The sequence below is a fragment of the Staurois parvus genome, unplaced genomic scaffold, assembly GCF_062004578.1.
Source record: "Staurois parvus isolate SC_StPar_1 unplaced genomic scaffold, SC_StPar_1.0 ptg000217l, whole genome shotgun sequence".
Taxonomy (NCBI): domain Eukaryota; kingdom Metazoa; phylum Chordata; class Amphibia; order Anura; family Ranidae; genus Staurois; species Staurois parvus.
Genome location: NW_028318013.1, coordinates 2,758,986 through 2,771,433, shown reverse-complemented (window position 1 = coordinate 2,771,433; position 12,448 = coordinate 2,758,986). Strand labels below are relative to the sequence as shown.

The 12,448-nt window shown below is 41.9% G+C and overlaps 1 protein-coding gene across 2 annotated transcripts in view; it reads right to left on the bottom strand.

The window, feature by feature from the left end:
• Positions 1-12,448, bottom strand: part of SMG1 (SMG1 nonsense mediated mRNA decay associated PI3K related kinase) — a 283,265-nt gene that overhangs the window by 227,112 nt on the left and 43,705 nt on the right. The window lies entirely within an intron of this gene.

Below are 12,448 nucleotides of genomic sequence, written 5' to 3'. Positions count from 1 at the left end.
AAGAAGTTGGATGTTCCCAAAGTGCTGTATCAAAGCACATTAATAGAAAGTTATGTGGAAGGGAAAAGCGTGGAAGAAAAAGGTGCACAAGCAGCAGGGATGACCGCAGCTTGGAGAGGATTGTCAGGAAAAGGTCATTCAAAAGTGTTGGGGAATTTCACAAGGAGTGGACTGAGGCTGGAGTCAGTGCATCAAGAGCCACCACACACAGACGGATCCTGGACATGGGCTTCAAATGTCGTATTCCTCTTGTCAAGCCGCTCCTGAACAAACAACAACATCAGAAGCGTCTTACCTGGGCTAAATAAAAACAGACCTGGTCTGTTGCTCAGTGGTCCAAAGTCCTCTTTTCTGATGAGAGCAACTTTTGCATCTCATTTGGAAACCAAGGACCTAGAGTATTGAGGAAGAATGGAGAGGCACACACTGCAAGATGCTTGAAGTCCAGTGTGAAGTTTCCACAGCCTGTATTGATTTGGCTAGTCATGTCATCTGCTGGTGTTGGTCCACTGTGCTTCATTAAGTCCAGGGTCAACGCAGCCGTCTACCAGGAGATTTTGGAGCTTCATGCTTCCTTCTGCACACTAGCTTTATGGGGATGCTGACTTCTTTTTTCCAGCAGGACTTGGCACCTGCCCACACTGCCAAAAGCACCAAAACCTGGTTCAATGACCGTGGGATTACTGTGCTTGATTGGCCAGCAAACTCGCCTGACCTGAACCCCATAGAGAATCTATGGGGCATTGCCAAGAGAAAGATGAGAGACATGAGACCGAACAATGCAGAAGAGCTTAAGGCCGCTATTGAAGCATCCTGGTCTTCCGTAACACCTAAGCAGTGCCACAGGCTGATAGCTTCCATGCCATGCCGCATTGAAGCAGTAATTGCTGCAAAAGGGGCCCAAACCAAGTATTGAGTACATATGCATGCTTATACTTTTCAGAGGTCAGATCTTTTTCTATGTACAATCCTTGTTTTATTGATTGCATGTAATATTCTAATTTTCTGAGATTGTGAATTTGTGGTTTTCATGAGCTGTAAGCCATAATCATCGTAATTATGACAAATCACAGCTTGAGCGGTCTTGCTTTGCATGTAATGAGTCTCTCTCATATATTAGTTTCACCTTTTAAGTTGCATTACTGAAATAAATGAACTTTTGCATGATATTATAATTTTCAAGTTTCACCTGTACCTCTAAAAGGTACCCATCATAAATCCCCAGTCTACTCTGTTGAATGCTTTTTCGGCGTCTATTGACAGGAAGATAACTGGGGACTTCTCTTTTGCAGGAGGAGCAATGATATCAGACCAATTATCTCCTTCTCTCCCTGGTACAAATTCCACCTGATCAGAGTGCACCCATTCTGGCATTAGATCTTTTATCCTACTAGCAATAACTTTCGCATATAGTTTTGTGTCTACATTCAGCAATGATATTGGTCTATAGCTGGCTGGCACTGAGATATATCTTTTCCTTCTTTAGGTATAATTGCAATGTGTGCCAGTAGCGACTCTTTCCTCATTTCCATCCCTTCTAATGCATTCATGTATTCGCACATTCTGGGCACTAGCTGTTCTTTAAATTTCCTGTAATATCTTACTGTGTACCCATCAGACCCTAGGCTCTTACCTGTTATTGTACTCTTTAATGCTGCTTGTATTTCCTCCTGTGTTATTGGATTTTCCAGCATTGCCACTCTTTCTTCTCCTGATCTGTGTAATCCCGCTGCTTTTAAAAATGCCTGAATTTTTGTTCTGTCTCCCTCCCGGGTCACCTTGATCTTTGCGTTTAACTGCATACAGCAGACTAATATTCTTGGAATGTGCTATCATTTTAGTTGGATATACTATCTCCCCTGATTTATTCCTGATCTTCTCTATAGAATTTACTGATTTCTTTTCCCTTAATATCTTTGCCAAGTTTTTCCCTGGTCTATTCCCCCATTGGTGTATTTCTTTTGCCACTATAATGAAAACCCTTTTAGTCTCCGGTACCAGTGAATCATTTAACTCTTCTCTTTTTAATATCTTGTGGTGTACCTCCCTCTCTGTTCTTTTATGCACTTGTTCTAATTCCTGTATTTCCTCTAGTACTATTCTTATCTTTTCAGCCCGTATTCTTTTTTTTTTTTTGCCCCTACTGAAATTAGGATACCCCTTATAAAAGGCCTTATAGGCTTCCCATACTGTGGCCGTCGAGAAACCCTCTGTTTTATTTAACTGAAAGCATTGCTCAATTTCCTTTTTTTTAAAATTTTCTTCAGTCTCCTGATCTTGCAACAGTGAGTCGTTTAATTTCCATGCATTTATCTTATCTGAAACCCCTCCCATTTTTAACTTCATTGTGGATGGTGCATGGTCTGATAATGTTGCAACTTCAATATTCGATTTAACCAACAATTCCAGTAATCTATGCTCTATCATAATATACTCCAATCTGGTATATACTGCATGTACAGAGGAATAGAACGTGTAGTCCTTTACCCCTGGGTGTTTAATTCTCCAAACATCTATCAATTAACACTATAGTAACATTTTTTTTAAAGCTTTTAAATGTTTACTTCCTCCCTCTGTACATGCGAAGAAATATCCATCTGCAGATCCATGCAAAGCCACAATTAGTTTCCCTTTCTTAAAATCCATCAGTTTCCTTAGTGTCTCCTCTAGAACACAGAGTTCTTATATGGACAGTAAATATTTGCTAGCGTACATTCCATACCATATAAATTCCCCTTCAAAAACAAAAACCGACCCTGTGGGTCTACCAGTCTGTCTTCTATATTAAATCTTACATTGCTTGCCATCCCAATCGCTACTCCTTTAGCTCGTTTTATTGGCGAATCTGCATAATACAAGGTCAGATATTGACTTGATTGTAATTTACCTATTGTATCTAGAGATAGATGTGTCACTTGTAAGAATACAATATCAATTGAGCGCTGCCATATTTCCCAGGTAAATGTCTTTTAACCGGAGTATTCAATCCTTTTACATTATAGGTCATAAAATGAACTACGTTCTTATCAAACATCTAATACTAAAACCGTTTTTCATTTGGGTCACACAGAGAACAATCTGTATAATAGATTTGGAACCAGTGGAGAGTTTCGAAGTACCCCTTTCTCACCAACCTCCCATCCACCTCTTCCTCCCTCCCTATCCCCCCTTTTAATGTCCTTTATTTTAAGAGTCTCAAAAATTGTTTTCTTCTTTCTCTTGTTCTTTCTTCCTTTCCAACTCATCTCATCTCTGCTGCACCTCTTCTTCTTGAGATTACTTGCCACCTCCAGTCCCAGCTCCTCCCTTTTTCCATTAGACCAATTTGGGCTATCCGGAGCTTGCAATCCTAAATTTCGTACAGAAATCCTGAAGATCTTCCGGAAACCTTAGACTGTCCATCTTTCCATTCCACCAGGCATGCAGGAAAGCCCCCAAATTATTTGATATTTTGTGTTTGCATTTGCTCCAACAGAGGTTTCAAAATCCTTCTTGCTAATGTTTCTGGTGCTATATCTGCATAGATTTGCAAGTCTGTCCCTTTGTATGATATTTCATGAATTCCTCTCATCTTCTCCCATATTCTTGCTTTGTCCTATAAATAGTGGAACCTTACTAATCACATCCCATGAGGTTCCAGGGGATACTCCATGGGGTCTCTTTATCCTGGTATAGGTCTATTGGTGGATTAAGCACTATAATCATTACATCTCCTAAATTTTCTCCTTGTGCAGCTTCGGGTAACCCCCACATCCTCAGATTGTTACTTCTGTTTCTGTTCTCCTGATCTTCTAATTTATAGCGCATTCTTCTTTGTTCATGTCGCAATTCCTCCAATTGGTTCTTAAGCTGTTTTTATTTGGGCATGTTTATCCAGTTTACCTTCCGTTTCTTCCACTCAAGACAATATTTGGCCCAAGTCCTTGTGTATTTTTGCCATATTCTTCAGCGAGTGTTCTAACTTTGCGAACATACAGTATGTACTATTTCCATTTTTGTAGGCATTTGAGCTTCCACTCCTTGTTCTCTTATGCTCCTTATATCCAACTTATTTAAATTTTCTTTACCTTGACTCAGATCTGTTGCTTCCACTGACAGACTAGATTGGTCTCCACTATTATTCCCCATTACTAATTCTCCATTGGCTCCCCCATTGCCTCTCAGGGGTCTGGCTCCCAGGACTTCTCTTCTGTGGGGGCATGTATTTTTTTATTGTACTAGTAGGTATCTTAGGTGTTTTTACTCCTCCACCTTTTGCTGGTTTACGCTTCATCTTGCCATCTTCCAGCTATTCTTGTTTTGCCTTGGAATGTATCCTTATTGCCACTTTACATCCGATCTAGAGGATTAGAGGTTATGGACCGGACCAGACACTACTGGGGTTCCACTTTACATTCTACCGGGTGACCCCCTCTATCTGCTTCCCACCAACTTCTGCACTTTTGTTTTCCTCAATCACCTACTCAGTTCACACACATTACACAAGTGCTGTTAACTTCAAGCACTCACCAATCTCTGCCTTCTGCAGCCCGATCACTCTCTCCGGTTGTTCAGTGTCCACTTTGTGCATTACTGTCCATCCACATTTTTCTTGGTGTGGGGATTTAAGGGGTGTGCACCCGGGGGCATGGTCCTCCTCTACTGCCTCACTTCTCCTCTGTAATGGCAGGGGACCGCGCGGTCTTCATCCCCCCGGATTCCCGTTTCACTTCCACCAGTCCTCCTCCTCACACTGTACCACCCACCGGGAACCACTCCACAACCCCAGCTCGACCAACAGAGCCCCCAGGACTCCCTCACCAAGCCATGGACCGCACTCTCCGCAGACCCAAGGTATGTCCGCTACTGCCCTTCTCCCTTCATTCTGGCAGGCACATGGAGCTCCTACTGCACGCTCCTACTCAGCACCATGACCAGGCCCACCCAATTTTTGGGATTTTTAACCTTTTTTTGGGTGTATCCAGCAAGTGGAGCTCTCCTCCCTTACCCTTTACATTAAGTCCTTATCCACTTGGTTAAAAAACACACACACACACACACACACACACACACACTACTTAGACAACTGGCTAAAGTCAAAATCTACAGACAGAAGTAAAATGTCAGAGTAGCAACCTGCTACTCACTTTGGAAAACTCCTTCCAAGGTTTCAAATTAGATAAACTCTGACAAAAAGGAGGCAACTTCTGAGGTGCTCTTGTTAAAAAATTGCTAATACCCAATATTGTGTCATATTACATTTTTACATATACAACAAAGATAGTGTGTATATGCAAACAAAAAAGTTTTTTTTGTAAAAACAAAATATAAAATTAGTTTTATTAGAAGTAGATCCCCCTAGACTTTCAAGGAGTCATCTCTGGAGACCAGAAACATGCAGGGGACAATCCTGTATAAGCCTATGTGTAGTCAACAGCCAATGGCAAGGAAATTTTTTTTTTTCTCTCTTTAAGAAAAAAAAAAAAAAAAACTTGGGAGTGTTGGATGCCTGGAACCCCTTTGTGTGCTGTGGTTCCTTCCTCCAATTATTACATTACTATAAGACCCAGCAGAAGCATCGGGCCAGAGGAAGGAACAGAGCTCAGAAGGGTATCGGGAAACTAACACTCCCAGAAGGGTGTCAGATACTGATTTTTCAGCCAGTATAGATTCTGAAGATAGGTCGGCAAAACAGGCAGCAGAATAGGTATGTATTAAAGCGGTTTTAAAGGCTCGAGGTTTTTTTTTCCTTCATGCTTTCTATGCATGAAGGTAAAAAAACCTTCTCTGTGCAGCATCCTCCCCAGCCCACATGAATACTCACCTAAGCCCCCTCTAAATCCAGCAATATGCACTGGAGTCTCAGCTATCCCTGGACTCCATTTCCTTATTGACCAAGACAGAAGCAGAAGCCAGTGGTTCCCATTACTGTCAAATCACAGCCCACTTCTCACTAGGAGAGAGGGAGGTGGGGCCGAACCACGGCTCTGGGTGTGAATGGACACATGGGACAGCGGGTGCCCCCATAGCAAGGTGCTTGCTATGGGGCCACCCGACAAGAGCAAGGGGCCAGGAGTCCAGTGGGGGACCTGAGAAGAGGAGGATCCAAGCTGCTCTGCGCCAAACCACTGCAAAAAGCAGGTAAGTATACATGTTTGTTATTTAAAAAAAATAAAAATAAGCCTTTAAAATCACTATAACCTCTTTCCAGAGAAGACTGAGAACCACTTTAGCAGCATCTTATGCTATTTATGATCTCAAAATTGCACAACGTAAAAGTAGATGTCATTGGCCACACATATCAAAACTCAGTTGTGAAAAATGGTGGGAGAACAGTGGGGCACGCACGTTTGCGGCCCACAGGCAAAATGCATTGCTCTTTAGCAGATGTTTTTGACACAGCACCACAGGTTTCCCTATGGCACATTTTTTGTTTAAAAAAAAAGGGTTTGGGACTGCTTTTCCCAGGTTTCTCGCCAGTACAACAGACCATTCAACTGAATGGGCTGCTGTATCCGCAACAAGTGTGAACGTAAGGCTAACTGCATTAGTGTATAGCAGTTTACACAGTGAAGAGATATTGAGTATATTAACTAGTTAGGCTCCAAAGCCATTTTGCATTTCTTTTATGAGCTTAATAATTCAGGAATAACGATTATATTTGCTGCTGAAGAAAGGGATAGCCGTGTTCTGTGATTGACTATCGAGGATTTAGGATTTTGCTGGTAAACCAAAAAAAAGTAGGAATTTGGCTTACTTGTAAATTCCACATCTTGGAACACAGCACAGAACACGTTAGGTGTAGACACTGGGTTATAGGCTTATCCATTTTTTATTTTGTTTACAGGACAGTGCAAACCAAGTTAAGGTCCAAAGGAAGCACATGCTGCTGCAAGAGAAGGGCATGGGGAGGGGGTTGGGGAGCAAGAAACTGCCTGTATAGAAGGTTTTGACAAAGGATAGTGAGCCCAGTGGTCTTTGGATGAGGATGGAGAAGGCCAAAACCTGTTTTTAAAGGTGCTTGAGGTCTGTCAATCTTGGTCAAGTCCAAATTATAAGAAGGTCAGAATGCAAAGCACTGTAAAATTTCTGGGAATGAAGTGCCCATATTCACACACAAGACAAAGAAATAGATCAAGGTATAATAGGGCTTTCTGGAAGTGCCTCTTCTTGCTTTTAGCAAGGTAGGGAAGGTAAACTCATACCTGTATCTCTTAAGATCTGTATTTCAACAGCCAGGGGGTCATCTCCTAGTACTTTGAGTATGTCTGTTTACCAGGTTCTTCTTGGCCAATTTGGTCCAATAATAATCACCAGCTTCTTGCCTTGATCTATTTTGAGGGGCAGACAAGGTAGAATACACACCGGAAGGAGTCGTAGATTAGAGTGAACTAAGACCAGGGGATTATCTAGGCATCCAATGCCAGAGCTACAGGATCTTTGGACCTGGCCACAGACAAAGGTAACTTGCTGTTGAAACTGAAAGCCAGAATATCCACATTGTGGGCTCCCCCATCTCTAACATACAAAGGTTGCAGATACCACTGAGGTAACCTGAGCTCCAGTTGCCCACTCCTGGGATGTGGATTGTATTGACATCTGGACAGTAAGTTTCTGTCCAAGAGCTTATCCAGCTTGCTTCCTACAAGACTAAGAATCACTGGTGCCCTTTTATGGTTAATTAAGGCCACACTGTGGCATTGTCAGATTGTACCCTGATAGGGCGTCCCTGTAGAGGGGGGAGGGGGGGTGCAGTGTTGGAGTCATTTTGAATGCTCTGAGCTCCGTATTGTGTAAAAAGGTGGTTTGATCTGGTCTTCTCTGATCCTCCCCTTCTTCCACAGTTCCCAAACCATCTTATAGCACAGAGTCCTAGGAGGCACTCTGCACATGCTCAGTTTGGTGTATGGCTAGAGAGCTTTTTTTTGGGGAGGGTGATGTGATTGGCACAGGGCCAATCAGTGCTGTTCAGACAGAGGGTCAGGTGTTATGCAATCTCATAGGACAGTCAGAGGAGAATGAAAACTCCTCCTACATGCTTTAACCAGTGCTTGGCTGGACACTGATAGAAGTCACAACACTGCTATATACTGCTGATGAAAAAGGTATTTAGCAGTTTATAATTACTAAAATGATTGCATTTACATGTTCTGTGAACTGTGGGAGACCAGATATAGTGAATGCAGGGTCCTGGGTTTAGTAACACTTTAAGGCCGGGCTGGATATCCAGCAAGTTAGAGAGTTCCTTGCTGGGTTGACAAGAGCATGGGAAAGTCAAGAGAAGGAACATGCTTTTCCCAGGTCAACAAGTTGTGCTGAAGCGGCAGCAAATGGAATTTGAGCAAATGGAACAGCCTCAAGAGACTACCAAGAAGCCTAGAACCCCCATGAAGAATCTCATCGATTGATGTCCTTTTGACCTTAACTTCTGAGCGTGCGCTCCAAGAGAGCATTTTCTTCTCTGCAAGGAAAATTTTAGCTTGGGATGTGCCCAGGGCTAGACTCAAGCATTTCAGATGGAGAAGGCTGGAGAGCGTTTCTTTGGAAATGGACCACTCAAACGAAAGCCTGGAGCATCCAAATTGTCCTGTGGATGTTTGCTGACAGCTGTAAATCCTTCAGAAGGTTGTCCAGATAACCTGTGACCTGGATGCCAAGAGTAGGGCAAGAAGAAGTGCCTTGATCTTTGTGAATACTCTGGGAGAAGATAGGCCAAAAGGCATTACGACAAACTGGAGATGGTTCAGGGAATTATGCAAATCCTGGCATCCTTAGGCAGATTTTAGTTGATTTGAGAGAAGAATACTGCAGGGGTAAAGTTTTGAACTCTATTTTGTTCCCCTTTAAAACTACTGATTGAACCCACAGGTCTTGGTCATCTGAGATCCAGAGCTAGACAACTGTAATGGACAGCCTCTTGCTCTTAGAAGGGACGGTGCCCCTAATTTGGAAGAGGGGTTTGTGTAAGACTTGGTGGACTTTGTGGGCCTAGTCTTTTGCTGAAATAAAGGGCTGAACATAAGCTTTGAAGCTGTAGACAGGGTAAAGCAAATAAATTATCAGCATTTTGATGCAGTAGGGGCTGCTGAGCTTCACAGAGGTGTGAACATCTACCTAATATAATTTAGTAAACAGGTGAGAAAAAGGATGCGCAGCAGCCTTATAAACTTGGAGGAAAAAAAACAAAAAACAAAGCTTGATGCTGAAATCGCCCAGTAATTAATTCAGACAGAACAAAGATACCACCTTTTAAGAAAGAGCACCAACAACAACACACAACCTTGAGAAGCATGAGAAGCAACAAGGAAATCTCTCAGAGTTTCAAAGGAAAAGTCTGCAAAAGAGACCAGACCAAGTTAAAACTTAACTGGATGTTTCAGATCACTTTAGTTTGTTTGGGATACCATTTCCATTACTGAGGCACCTGCTTTCAGTGTTGTATAAACTATATGTAGCATCAGTCACATATAATATACAGTGTTGTGCTCCAGCAGCAATGAAGATCTTCCAGTCTGGTTTCTGGAATAACAGGTCAGGCTGAGGACTGCTCAGCCAGCCATTCACAGGAAGCTTTGTATTTTAGGACTTAAATACAAGGCTTCCTTGAACTGGCTTAGGTGGAAATGCAGGTGGATATTACAATTTCCAACTCAGCCATCCAGAGGAAGGTTTGTATTCATTTCCTCGTATTGGCTAAGGTGGAAAGGCGGGTGGATGACATTATGATCTCCACCTCAGCCAACCAGAGGAAGGCTTGTATTTTTAAAAAAAACAAAGCTTCCTGTGAACAGATGAGCAGCACTCAGCTTGACTATATTGTGTTCTGGGAACAGGATGTTAAAGTCTCCATACCACTGCCAGAACACCAAGCTGTATACTAGATGTAGCTGGTGCCAAATACAGTTTTTTTATAGATGATGCATTTCTTTGTAATGGAAATAGTTTGATTGGGCCACATTGGCCCAAACAAATTAATATGAAACGAAACCTAGAGTTTGGTTTTAACTTGGTCTTGTCTGTTTTGAGCATTTCTTTGAACTTCACTGAGCTTGACACAAAGTTTAAAATCGCTTAAGGTCTGCCCTATAGCAGATTTAATGCTACAGGACAGTCCGCCACACACACACACATATATACACACACACACACACACATTATATATATACATATATACACGCAATTTTGCACTTCCGCAAAAGGGGGCATGTGCGCTGCCAGCGGATTTCTTTCTGCTGTGAACACTCACAGCAGAAGCTGATCTGCAAGTGCTGGTGAACGGATGTCCACCGACACCCACCGATCATCAGGCAGGACACAGAACAGAGCTCTGCCTATGTAAAATAGGCAGAGCTCTGTTCTGATGGGGGGAGTAGGATCGTGTGTCCCTGCAAAACTGGGAACATGATCCTTTACTTTCCCTAGTAAAAAGGAATACCTAATGTACACCAAACATAGCGGCACACAAAGTTAACCCTTTGATCACTCTAGATGTTTAATCCCTTCCCAGCCAGTTTCATTAGTACAGTGATCAGTTAATATTTTTAGCACTGATCATTTTTATTAGTGTCACTGGTTCCCACAAAGTGTCAGTGTAAAAATTTCCACTGCAATATCGTATCGGAGTCCCGCTATAAGTTACCGATTGCAGTCATTACTAGTATAAAAAATATTTTTTTTTTTAATTCAAGTATGTCCCATAGTTTGTAGACGCTATAACTTTTGCACAAACTAATAAATATATGCTTAATGGATTTTTTAATTAAATTTTTTCTCACCAAAAAGATGTTGCAGAATACATTTTGACCTAAATTTATGAAGAAATTAGATTTTTTTAATTTCTTTTTTTTTTTATTATTATTATTACTAAATATGTTTTGTAGCAGAAAATAAAAAAAGTTCTCAAAATTGTCGGTCTTTTTGTTTAGAGCGCAAAAAGTAAACTTTGTTTATGTACAGCACTGTTAAACTTGGAGGAAAAAAACAAACAAAAAAACAAAACCGCGCAGAATAAAAAGAAAAAAAAAAAAAATGGCCTGGTCAGGAAGGGGGGTAAATCTTCGAGGTCAAGTGCTTACTGAAACCTGGAGTCCGATGGAGACAAAGAAGGGGGTTAGGGAAGGACAGTTCGACACACAGGAGGAACAATTAACAGTGCCATCTAGCACAAAGGCTTTTAACAAGCAATAAAATGTGATAGTTTCTGAAACACGACTAAGGCCGAGATCTCTCCCTTGATGGTACTTAAGCCACAGACTTCTTTACACTAGTGCTTTTCATGTACTGTGCACCTTTCTGGAGGTAAAATTTCTTGCATTAAGGAGAGTAGGGGTCACAGAAACAATACATTTGCTTATAGGAATTACAGAGACAAACACTACTATCCCTCAGGACTTGGGCATCAAAAGCGATGCCCATCAAGCCAGTGACCAAAGCAGGATAGAAGACTGCACCCTGTAACAGTAAATTTGGCAGATCAGGAGCAGGCCACAGTTCAACTGTCAAGAGATAGACAATGTCTGCATACCATGTTCTTCTTGGCTAAGATGGTGCTTGCAGGATCATCAGAGTGCCCGCTCACCTTTATCCTATGTAAAAGGAGAGTAAGACACTGCTGTGGAGAGATGACATGAGACAAAAACCTTTCCAGTTTTTTTTTTTTTTGTAAATATGTATGTAAAAAGATCCACTTTTGGAGTCTCCCAACACAAACCAAATCCCTGCAAACATTTCTGAGCGAAGGGTTCATTCTTCTTCATTCAGCTCCTTATGGCTGAGAGTCCAACAGCAAATTTTCAAAACTGGGATATGTACACAACAGAGGGCTAAAAAGTAAAGTTCTTCCCAAGACAGCACTACTGGTCCCTTGATGGTTGATACATGCCACTACTGTGGCACTGACCAACTGTACCATGACAAGGAGATCCTAAAAAAGGTACACAGACCAGTGTATTAGAGCATGCGGAATGGCCCAATGTTCCAGGATGTTAATCAGCAACTTCCACTCCTCTGATGACCACTTTCTCCAGAACCCCACCTCAGCGCAACAGGCTGGCATCTGTCATCAAGGGCTTCCAATTCAACAGAAAGATTGATTTCCATGTATCCAGCATTCCAAAGATAACCTTTTCTTGTGAGTCAGATGTACTGGCAGATCCAAGGACTCCTGACGTTCGTACTATACCGCCAGGATATTGAGCTGAAGAGCTCTGGAGCCAGACTGGGCAAAGAGGATTGCATCCAAGGCAACTACCTTCACCCCTAAGACCAGACACTTCACTCCTTCCTGCCCAGGCCAATTTTTGTCATACTTTGGATGACAATTACTAAAGACAAGCAACACTGTACCCAAATGAATTTTTTTTTAAATTTTTTAAACAAATGCAACTTTCCTTTGGTGGCATTTCTTCACCACGGTCTTTTTATTTTTTGCTAAACAAAATTGAGAAAAATAAGACAAACATGTTTTTCT